The sequence below is a fragment of the Protopterus annectens genome, chromosome 9.part0 (assembly GCF_019279795.1).
Source record: "Protopterus annectens isolate FY-2018-M chromosome 9.part0, PAN1.0, whole genome shotgun sequence".
NCBI classification, from domain to species: Eukaryota; Metazoa; Chordata; order Ceratodontiformes; family Protopteridae; genus Protopterus; species Protopterus annectens.
In genome coordinates this window covers 498,602,630-498,614,850 of record NC_056743.1, presented here as the reverse complement: position 1 = coordinate 498,614,850, position 12,221 = coordinate 498,602,630, and the positions used below count along the sequence as shown (strand labels likewise).

The 12,221-nt window shown below is 40.1% G+C and overlaps 1 protein-coding gene across 6 annotated transcripts in view; it reads right to left on the bottom strand.

The window, feature by feature from the left end:
- The window catches only part of BRF2 (BRF2 RNA polymerase III transcription initiation factor subunit), a 163,923-nt gene extending 159,350 nt beyond the window's left edge, over positions 1 to 4,573 (bottom strand). Inside the window, exon 1 of one of the 6 annotated variants that reach the window (XM_044083053.1) lies at positions 4,507 to 4,573. The gene's annotated coding sequence lies outside the window, so the exon portion shown is untranslated. The other 5 variants (XM_044083049.1, XM_044083055.1, XM_044083054.1 and 2 more) reach the window with 5 other exon arrangements.
- Positions 4,574 to 12,221: the final 7,648 nt, after the last annotated feature.

Genomic DNA, 12,221 nt, shown 5'->3' with positions numbered 1-12,221 from the left:
TGGATTTGGAGTCGGCAACTTTTACAGTATGGATTCTGTCAGTAAGCCAGTTGGCAACCCATCGAGTGACGTAGGGATTAATGCCCAGCTTAGTAAGTTTATCTATGATTCCAGAGTGGGGGATGGTGTCAAAGGCTTGGCGAGATCCAGATAGGGTGTGTGGACCGGCTTACCCTCATCCACAGCTCTGGAGACTGGATTCGAAGAAGTCAATCAGGTACAGGAGACAATTGGCCCTTCATTAACCAAAACAGGGTGGGGTCCAGTGTTTGAAGGTTGCCAATGTCTTTGTTTATAAGTTCCATGGCCTTGCAGATCAGTCTCATCAGACTGATGGGATGGTAGTTCCCAGGATCCAGGGTGGATCCCCCCTTGTGGAGTGGAATAACTGTAGCTGTGCTCCACTCAGTGGGCACGAAGCCCAAGGTGAGGCTATGATTAAATATGACACTTAGGTGAGGTGCCAGTTCATTTTGTAGTTCATGATGGTACACAACCCAGGATGTCGTCTGGTCCCATGGATGCTGTATTCTTAGCTTTGGACAGTGCGGCTTTTACCTGTGTGGCCATTACCGGAATTTGGCAATCTTTCGGTATTGAGATGGACCCTTTAGGGGGTGAAGTTGGCACTAAATCAATCTGCCAGGATATTGGCAATATCCTTGCGATCAGTATATTTAATGGTATTCTGTTGTACCTCAGAGCAGATCTGAGCATTGCCATTTAGATTCTTGACATAGCTATAGAATGCCTTGTGGTTGTCTTTGAAATCTTTGGCAATTTTGTCGTAACTACCTTTGGAGGATATTATGAGGGATCACGGCTTCTTACTGAGGCTGGTAAGGGAGTTTTTTGCATCCTGGGATTTTCCTCTTTTCTGCAACAGTTTTTTTTTCTTTTGTTGTAAAGTCTGTTTATGGCAGGGGACCACCAGATTGGCTTCCTTTTTTTTTGAAGGAGAGAGTCGTGGTTCTACTTGGGATGGCACGACTGATGCACAAATTATGTGCTCGTACAGTGTCTTAGTGTAGGATTCAGCAGTCGAACTTTCAGTTTCCGTCTGCATGGGTGTCATGAAGTTTGTCACTTCTGACTTGATTAGCAGGAAGTTGGCTTTGGAGAAGTTTTTTTTTTTTTTTTATATACAGAGGTTTCCTTACTTGGGGTGGGGAAGGGATGTGGATGTCAAGAGTGATTAGCTTATGGTCAGACCTGACCAACGAGGGGGTGACCATAGGTGTGGAGCATCGATTTCCCATGTTGGTAATGACCAGGTCTAGAATATTGGAGCCCCTGGTAGGACTATAGAATAATTGATCCAGGGCACTGGAATTTATGAATTCCAAGAACCATTGGGCAAAGCTGTTGGTATACAAGTAGTTTTCCCAGTTAATGGCAGGGTAGTTGAAATCACCCAGTATTAGGGTGTTTGGTTGTATCTTAATATTTTCCAGTATGTTTAAAAATGTGTAATGAGAATCTTGGGGCATGGCGGGGGATCTGTAGCAAGCTACAATTTGGATTGTAGTCTTACCTAGTGTTAGTTGCACCTGGAGAATTTCAGATGCATTGTGTTGGGCAACTAGGCTGGTGGAGTGAATATCCTGAGCTATGTTACACTTTGGTTGTGACTGGTGTTAGTTTGCGCTTCAGCTTCACAGGTCCTTGTTACTTGGGCAGGTTACTGTTAAGGGCCTCCGCATAGGAGGGTTTAATGTTGCTACGTGAGGGTGTTGGTGTGGGTTTAGAAGGGCTGTGTGTTTCTTGAGGTGTAGTGCGGGTACTAACCTTCTCCTCTTGACTGTCTAGCACAATCTTGGGTTTGGCTATGTAAGTGCATCTCTCGCAGGTTGTAGTGTTGGGTGGTAGGAGAAGAGGGTTGTCTGTGTACATGAGACAATTGCTGCATTGCCCCAGTATGCCCAGATTCACCAGGTGGACAGGAGAAATCACTGGAAGCTGACACCTGGACATGCCTGGTTTGGTGTTTTGTTTTTTTTTTTTGTAAAGAATAAGAGCTATTTTCTCTTAGCAAGGTACTTTTCAATTACAGGCTGTTTAGTGCCTACGATTAATTTCTCCTTATTAACAAGGAGAGTTGAGTGCTTGTATCAGTTTAAGGCTTCCTAGTGCTTTCCAGCAGGTTTTAGAGCAAGTACTAGTCACAGGGATGCTTAAAGGTAAGATGAAAAAAAATGGTTTATCCTAAACACTGCAGTGTGCACTACAGGAATTAGATGTGAAAGTAGGTAACTTAAGTTTTACCCGTCTAAAGAGTTGAGTTTTAGTGGATAGTCGCTATTTTTAAAACAGTAAGATAGACTGAAAGGGGGTGGTTACTTTTGTATTCTGGTACTATGGAATACAGCATGATGGCCAATAAATTTAAATAGGTGAAGGGGACCGATTCCACAAAATGATAATTTTGTGCTTACTCACCCAAGACAATAAAGCAGAGAGGAAATGAGATATATGGTCAAATTAACTTAAGGGGCAGGCAACTAGAAAGACAGTGGTGTTTAAGAACACAATAACCGGGTGGGGAAAAAGTTTCTGCCTGACTCAACTAACACAGCTGTGGTCTCTTTTCAAGTTTTATACATATATGCACCTATACACACACACTAAATATATATATATATATATATATATATATATATATATATATATATATATATATATATATATATATATATCCACATACGTACACACGCACTTGTTATGGAAGTACAACAGTGCTAGCTGAATTAACTATTAACTTAAATGAATTATTGATTAATTGTTTTGTCAATCTGTAAACCATTTTCTGTTAACCGCAAAATATTTTTTATAAAATCTGTATTATCAGTCTTCTCTCTACCTTTGGCAGTTGCTTGGATGGCTTTAATGGTTTTTGTATTAATCTACAAGCTAAATGTGACCAATTACATTTTAAGCAACTTCCTCCTACGACTATGCCTGTATGGCTTGCACTGTGTGCACACCCCCTACCTACAAAGCCACAAGTGTTCACCATTTAAAGTATAAAAAAAAACGAAAAAGATTTTCTTGCGTTTTCCTCTAATCCACGCATATCCTGGTAATACTTCTTAATGTAACTGAACTATATTCTGTTTCTTATAACATTTAGGTATTTTAGGGACAGGTGGTAACCCTAAACTGAACTGATGTAATATGTTAAGCATTCTTTTATACCCGTTACTTCACATACTCTCCAATGGCAATGGTTAGGAGACCTGATCCCATAACCGGTTATCAAACTGTAGTTAAACGACAGCCACCTTACCCTTGGATATATCCCTATGGGACCCACTCATTAACAGAATCGCCCAGAAATAAAGAAAAGGTGAAAAATAGCCGTACACAAGTGAAGTGGCGCTTAACAAATCACCTGTATAAATGGGATAAATTATAAAGACCTCAATGTGTTCTACTGCGTCATTAAAAATTAAACTAAGAAAAGCTTTCATTTTCATTACTTGTTTTGCATCGGTTACACTAACATAAAATGGGAAGAAACGTAACAGTTACTAATCTTAAGTGACCACTAAGACATCAAATATAGCGGCTAAATACTTAATGGGAATGTACGAGCAGGCTTCTAAAGATACTCAAGTAACAGCAGTCTACTAATATGAACAAAAACACACTACTAACATTTTAAGACGCAGTAAACTCCGGAACAACCTCGGAAAACTTATATTGTGTTACTAGTGTAAAGCCTCGTCAACCGACAGGGAAACTACTTAATAGTAAGGAGAAACAAGGCAACCATTCTAAAACTCAGTCACAGAGAGTACCTAACTATGCTTCTAAACAACTGTTTCTAGAAACGGGCATTAAGGCTCTAAACATGAATATCTGATTAAATAATGGCACCACTAACTTACAAAATTGGGAGAATAAGAACTTATTACACAAAAACGTAGATGTAATGGCACCAATTACTTAGCGACTGTTCTCAAACCATCAGGTTTATCAAAGTTATAAAAAGAAGCAAAACCAAAAAAAGCTCACATAGACGACTATCGTACTTCTGTACGATACCAGACCGTAGTGAACAATAATCACACAGTCCAACAGCTACAACAAAATAACTGAAACAATTGAATTCGCCCAAAAAACTTTCTACAATACCAGATAAGTCAGGAATATAATATAATATAATAACTGCACCAGAGTTCTCACAAATACTGCATTATAAAAACAATTACCGGTGTACAGGTAGAAACGCCTACCCATAAGTACGGCCCTTTTACGTCGCACTCTCTGACAGTCACAATCAGGAAGTAAATGGCACCTAACAGTTGTTTAAGTTAACTACGCTTTTTTTGCTAATTCGCTAGTAACAAAACACCCATTCAAAAGAACAATCCCACTATTTGGACTGTGATTTCGACATTATTCTCCACCCACTGCAACTCTTGTCATCCCCAGTTCCACACTGTAACCCATTTAAATTTTAAATTCCAGCAGTCTAAAGTAGATGTTAGCAGCTGCAATCACCTTGTTCTTATCAGAAACGCTCCACTGAGATGCGTTACAGTATATTTCGTCCACCCCTATCAGTTTACTCCGAATTTCCAGTTCCAGTTATGTTTACATTCCCCTCAGAAACACAAAGTTATTTGCCTTTCGTTCCAGGAAGTATTTGCTGTTCACAGCTGACTTATTTGTTTCTCTTTAATACAATATGTCATGTTTAAAAAGAGCAGATGTAATATAGAGTACAGGTAGAAGAATGCAAACTCTGTTATCATTTTCCCCTACAAGTTTTTTTTCAAAATGTAGCATGTCCTGATTCTATAACTTATTTATTTCTTGTTTTGAATTTGTTAACTGGGGGTCCGGGCATGCAGACCACTGATCTTGCTGCATTTCTAAATGGAAATCTGTTATTAATATAATACTCATATCAACACCACAATAAAATCAGTCAACAGAAAACTAGGCTCTCTCTATAAGATTAAACCATTCCTTACTCCCGTAGCTAGAACTACTATTGCCCACACCCACCTTATCTCAACTCTCCTCTATGCCTCTCCTATATACACTAATCTTTCAAAAAGCAACCTCAATAAGCTGGCAACCTTCTACAATAACATTGCCAGATTTGCAACCGGCTGCCCTTTTAGAACCCACCACTGCCAAAATCTGAAACAACTGGGATGGCTGGAGCTGCATAATCAAATTCAATTTCACCAACGTATTATTGCCCATAAGACCCTTTATCACCCAAGCAATACACCAATACTCATGAGTCTAATCACCCCATATAAAAATCTTACAAACATATGCTCAGCAAATAAACTACTCGTATCTAGACAAAAAACCAACAATAAAGCAAGAGATTCACTTTTCTCTAACACTGTGGGAAAAATCTGGAACCTACTTCCTGGTGAACTCACATCTCTTTCTTAACTCCACTATTCAAAAAGAAACTCAAATATACCTTACAACCCACTGGCTATATCCTTTTACCATCCCAGACTTAGATTCCTCTTCCTGTTTTCCTAGGTTCTCACACTAAATGCTACTCACTTCATTGCTGCATTTAAGACTATTACTTTCTACCCCTCTGTTAATCTGATCAGTTATACCACTGCCGTCAGAGCACCAGGTCCAAAGGAGCACACAAATAGAGCTTTAACGCAATTTTTATTTTAAAACGACAAAAAAGCGTTTTCGCTACTGTTCAAACAGTAGCTTCATTAGAAATACAAATACTTTTTTGTCGTTTTAAAATAAAAATTGCGTTAAAGCTCTATTTGTGTGCTCCTTTGGACCTGGTGCTCTGACGGCAGTGGTATCGCTAGTTTCTCTATTTGTTCCGGTTCCAGTTAATCTGATCAGTTAGCTAACTTGAGACTGTACAAAACCCATTCTTCTCAGATACTATTATAGGTTAGGATGATCGCACCCAACAAGGACCTTATGAATGTGTCACTGCCTTTTAAATAATGTGTCCCTGCCTTATAAATAATTATCTGTTCTTCTGTGACGTATATACAACTTTGATTTTGGAATGTCTTACACCCTTCTAAATACTTTTTTCTTTTATTATTGTTTGGTCTTAAAAAAAAAAAAAAACTGTTATCTATCATGATTACCATGTAAATAGCTGTTTTGTCTGACAAGTAAACTGTATCTGTAGTTGCAATATTCTGCTTTGTTTTTTAGGCAGAGTTTTTCTCCCTGGGCCTCTACTGAAAATGGACATATATCCAGTTAAACTAGCCTGGTCAACAAATGTAAAATAAATAAAAAGTAAATAAATACAAATTAAACAAAAAAAGTTTGTCAAAGTGGTACTCTGTATAGTGATATTAGAATGTGCTGCTTTTTAAATAGCAAATTGTATGCAAAATAATTTCTTAACCTGCGTTTTGTTTGGGTGATTTTATTCTTTTTTTTTTTTTTTTTTTGTGAATGTTCCTGCAGATTCCTGCTGCATGTCAAAAACAGATTACCCCAACAAGAGGCAACAGGTTTTGGTGAAACAGATGAAAAAAGCATTACGTCTCAACCTCTTAATGCAAAAAATCTGGACAAAGCTTGACAAAATGGGAGTACAAATAGGGACATATTTTAAATATTGCTCTTATAAACTTAGAAAGTTGCTAGAATAACAGGATTTGTTTTAATATACATTTTTTGAAGGACTTGAAGTCTGAAACTCAAATGTATGTCATTATTTAGTGACTACAGTTCTGAGATCATTCCAGTGATTTGCCAGGAAAAAAGAGGAACAAGCCAAAAATCTGGACCTTCTGAGAATATCTGTACAGTTGAGAGGTACCTGATATTGTCATTTTCATTCATACATCAACAGCTAAGTTCAGAGGCAATCCTCAGATCCAACTTGGCTGCTTCTTCCAGATCACAGAGTACTTGAACTCTCGAGCTCCACCCTTTACCCATAATGTCCCACCAGCTTAACATACCTCAGATTTCATATGCCACCATTGCTATCAGACATAGATGATTGCAATGTATTGCGCTTTGGGTATATTTTTCTGCTAAATTTCACTTGTCAGTATGTTTAACTTTCTTTAGCTACTCTTTTTTCATTATTAGTTATTTCTGTTTCTTCCCTTTAACCATTTAATGTATTAGTCCACGTTTCTCATTCTGAGTACTTTTACTACCATTTCTGGCAGTTCTTTATCTTTACCCTTTTTACTTTGATAGTACTTCTCATTACCAGCATTGGTAATTCATTCCTCTTTTCTTTCTTCTCTAAATTAAAATAAAAAATCCTTTCTATCTTTTACTCTATGTCAGACAAACTGCCCAGTTTCAAGAAACATGTGGCATGTGGGCATAAAATCCCCATTTCGGACACCCATATTGGTTGTCTATATTGCCTAAGCCTGAAACACCTAGACATTGATTGTGAGGTATGCAAGGGTCTCAACTCCTGAGCATTAACAGATAGGAAGAACAAATTGATATTTACGGTTCTGATTCCTTTTAAACATTCCTCTATGATTGCTGGGGCTCAAACCCCCAAGAAACAAGATAAAATGGGTGATTCTGTTGCTAAGGATTCTCCCAAGAGATCACCGTATCACCCTTTTATTTCTGCATCAATTTCAGCTCTTTCTTCTGAAATACTGACCAAACTTTCTAGGAAATCAAATCATCTGTTTTGAATCTTAAATAAAGACCCAAAAGATCCACAGATCCATTCACCAGCTTTGGTTTTGGAGCCTATTGCATCCAGACTTCCTTCACCATTCCTTGAACAGTCTCCTAGATGACATTTGAGGCGTTCTTCAACTGCTTCCTCTCTTTGGTTCTCCAGGAACCTATATGAAGCTGGTGTAGATAGGATGATGATAAATTTCTTCATGATGCAAATTCAAATGGGAGTCCTCTCAGCTCTGTCCCCATTGTGTCCAGAGAGCCTGCATACAAGCCACAACAACTGTCATATCTCCTTCTCCAATTTGAGCTTTGGGGCTATCAAATCCCAAAGCCTTAGGGTTGTTTTCCTCAGATCCGAAGATTATGGCATCTTTGACTCTGATGGTTTCACTGAGTTGTCCGGTGCTGAGTATCTGAGAGTTGGATGGCTGTAGGAGCTGAAGCATCAATTCCAGGCTGTTGGACTCAACTCTGAATTGTTAGAGCCATTTCTTCCCTTCAGAGCATCAGTATTAGATAGCTCGGCTCTAAATCTCTCTTTGAGTGGTTTGTCTACAGGATAACGGGAGCTGACAACCCATGACCCTTTTTTGTTGGATCTGTCAGCTTCTTCTTCCCCCAGGCATTCCAACTTTGAGGTAATGGAGACAGTATTCTCTGTGCCTAGAGTTGAGACAACCCTGTCTCCCTCAGATCAGACTTCCTTGTCTCATTCAGTTTTGTGTCCAGAATCTCTTTCATCTGTTCCACTGGGACAACCAGCCCAAACTAGTCTCCAGGCCACTCATCAGGGTATCATTACCTCTGCCCATACCTCCCTGGAGCACCCCACTGAGGAGGTTCCTTGGAAGAGAAGAGTCAGTCAATGAAGACACTGATTATGATTGGGAGGAAGGTCCCTCAGAGCACCACCTGAAGATGTCTCCTTTGGAGATATCCTGGAAGTCCTTAAACAAAGAGGTGTTTGATCCTTGATAACCTTTCCCATGAGGAATCAGTGTTTTGGGAGGCTTTTGGGTCTGAGCCTTCTACCTCCTGGGTGACTCCACCCACCAATGAGCTTATAGATTTAATCTCTCGGTGGGCATGCAAGGAATCAACCTCCATTGAGTCTATACCCAAGAGACCAGACAAGATCCTTGCACTACCCAAAGACCACCCACACTGGAGTAAAGGAGTGCCTGTTGATGCCATGGTTGTTGTGGCAGTCATGAGAAAGGAACTAACGGAACAGAGTTCCTTTGTCCAGCCCCCTAAAAGGAAGTCTATGGTGCTGGGCAGGTTTGGGAGGTATGTCTATGCTTCAACGACCTTCACTCTTAGGTCATTGAATTATTTGGCACATTTCACCAGATTTCAGAGAGATTTGATCAAGGAGTTTACCAAATCTATCTTTCTAGGTCCATATCTTCCGAGGAAGGAAGTACCATTTACTCACAGCTGGCTACCCTTCAATCTATTTCCAATTTGTACATGAGTCTGATCTCTCATACTGCTGAAGGTACCTCATGGGTGGTAGGTTCAGGCATTTCCATTATGAGACATGCCTGGACACACTTGTGTGATTTTGTGGAACCTTTCAAATCTTCTTTTGTCAATTCACCCTTTGAGAGAACTTTGTTGTTTAGCCCAAAGTGAAAGACATATTCTTTAGGTGTGAACAGGAAGGGAAACCCTGTCTGCTGTGGATGCACATTTTTCTACTCCTCAATGGTCTTTTTTCTAGAAACCAATGAGGTGGTAGAAAGACATGGTTCAAGAAATCCCTGGGTCCCTTTCAAGCTACATGTGGAGGGAATTCCTCCAAGGTGGGGGGGGGGGATTCAAATAGAAGATGCTACCCCCATGACAGAATTGGTCTGCATTATCAGGGATCCAGAGACTCCTTCTCAGACAGATCCTATCAGCACTCCTGAATGGAGGCCTAACTGTCCATCTCAGGAGGCAGTCAGGGGTCTTCTATTTCTACACCAGAGAGCCTGGCTAGATATCACAAAAGATTAATGGGTGCAGAGGATAAAATCCAGAGGTTATATCATACCATTTTCCCAACTCCCTCCATCAGTTGTGAAGAAAATCCAAGATGTTCCACCCAATCAGAGGGAAGCAGCTTCTCTAGAGATAAAAAAGTTGCTAGAAAAAAAGAATTATCCAAGGGGTCCCTCCAGACCAGATAGAGTCCAGAACTTATTCAAGATTCTTTTTAGTGCCAAAAAGGTCAGAGGACTTGAGATCAATTTTGGATGTCAGCAAACTAAATCAATCAGTATACAAAGTTTGAGATGACCATGGTTCAGTCCATTGTTCCATTTCTCCACAAGGATGATTTGATGTGTTCACTAGATCTTCATACTGCATACTATCATATCAAAATGAACAGGCAATTCAGTCATTCCAAGTTCAGAGTGCTGCCCTTTGATCTCACCATAGGCCACAGGGTGTTCACCAAGTGCATGGCAGTCATAGCAGCTCACCTAAGACTGCTGGGCTTCCAAGTGTTTCCATACTTGCATAACTGGCTCCTTACTGCTCTAACCAGGCATCAACTAATTCAAGCAAGGGACTATCTACTCCAACTGTGCTCCCATCTCAGAATATCTCTAAATTGCAACAAATCTCATCTCACTCCAACTCAGTCTTTGGAATTCATTGGTGCTCATTTCTATACAGTCACCCAAGTAGCTTCTCTTCCTCTTTTGCAGATACAAACTTTTCAATTCCAGGTCAAAAAGATTGCTCAGAATTCTTCCCTCCTATCACATCTGATACTCCAAGCCTTGGGATCCATAGCAGTGGCAATCACTCTTGTACCACTGGCCAGGTTTTATATGAGAATCCTTCAATGGACACTCACACCTCAGTGGCCTATTCTTCAACTACCATTATCCAAGCCAGTCAGAATAACTCAAGCTTGCAAGAATTACATCCTCTGGTGGATTCACTCCAATCAAATACACAAAGGCTATCCCTTTGTCCTTCCTCAACCCAAGGCCACAGTGAGAGGTGTCCATTTTGTGGGAAGCAGATCCAAGCCACATGGTCCCCTGAAAAGGCCAAAACACATATCAATATCCTGGAGATAAGAGCTACCCTCCTGGCATTGCAGGCTTTCCAAGACACTCTCCCAAATGGGACTATTATGATTCAGATGGACAACATATCAGTGGTCTAGTACACCAACAAACAAGGGGGAACCAGATCTCACCCTCTTTGTCAAGAAGGTATAAGAGTATGAAAGTGGGAGATATCTTCCAGTTGCTTTCTGATAGAAATGCACATCCCAGGGAAGTCCAAAATGATTTTAGACAAATTAAGCAGGTCCATGCTGATGCCTCACAAGTGGTCTCACAATGTCAGTGTGGCAGATATAATTTTCCATCAATGAGGCCAATCATGCTGCGACCTTTTCACACCTCTCTTCAACAACAAGTGCAGCAGGTTCTTTGCCCTGATCCCCCCAGTGGGGGAGTCCCTGAGGGATGCTCTACTTCATGACTGGCACTCCAGTCTCCTTTATGCATATCCCTGTTACCCCTCATCCCTAAAGTTCTCTAGAAAGCATCTCAGTTGAAGAACACAGTTATCCTCATTGCCCCTTACTGGCCTTGTCAGATCTGGTTTCCCTTCCTTTGGCCTCATCTTCTACATCTGCCCTGTATTCTGGATCCAACACCGAACCTTCTGTCTCACCCGACAGGTATGACTTCTCTTGACATATCAGGCCTCAAGTTGACTGGATGGTTTTTCCACTTCCATTAATTGTTAGACAGCACAGACTCTCTTCCCCCATCCATCACATTCTGTTATCCTCCCATAAAGCTTTCACTTGAAAAATTTACAAAAGAAAATGGAAAAGATTTGTTTTTTGGGCCCATGAAAAGAATTCAGTTCCCTTTTCAGCACTGATTTCAATGGTCCTTGACTTTTTAGCCACAATTTTCAATAAGGATGCTAGCTCCTCAACTATCAGGGTACAATTAGCAGCCATTTCCAACTTTCATATTGGAGTGAATAATTCTACCTTAGCTTCTTCAAAGCTTTGTAAAGCCTTTCTCAGAGGAACCTACTTGCTTAGACCTCCTTTAAAGGATCCTACTCCTCCTTTGGTTTAAATATTGTTTTTCAGGCCTTGACTCAACCCCCCCCCTTAAACCTTCTGCTAAGTCTGATCTGAAGGTTTTGATCTGGAACAATGCTTTCAAAGTTGCTATCACTCCTGCCAGAAGAGAGTCTGAACTTCAAGCATTGTCTTCTAAACCTTCTTATTTAATTTTTTCACAAAGATAGGGTATCCTTACAGACCATTCCTTCCTTTTTACCAAAGGTAGTGTTGGAATCTACTATTAATCAGGTCATCAGTTATTCGGTCTTCTTTCCTAACTTTTCAGACAAAGGAGAATATATGTTACATCTTCTGGATGTCCACAGACAGTTATGTTTCTACCTTCACAGAACCAAATATTTAAGAAAATGTAGGTAATTGTTCCATTTTCTGATTTAAAACTGGGCAAACCTGTATCTAGAATGACCTTGGCTAAATGGTTAATTGATTATATTACCTTTGTTTATGA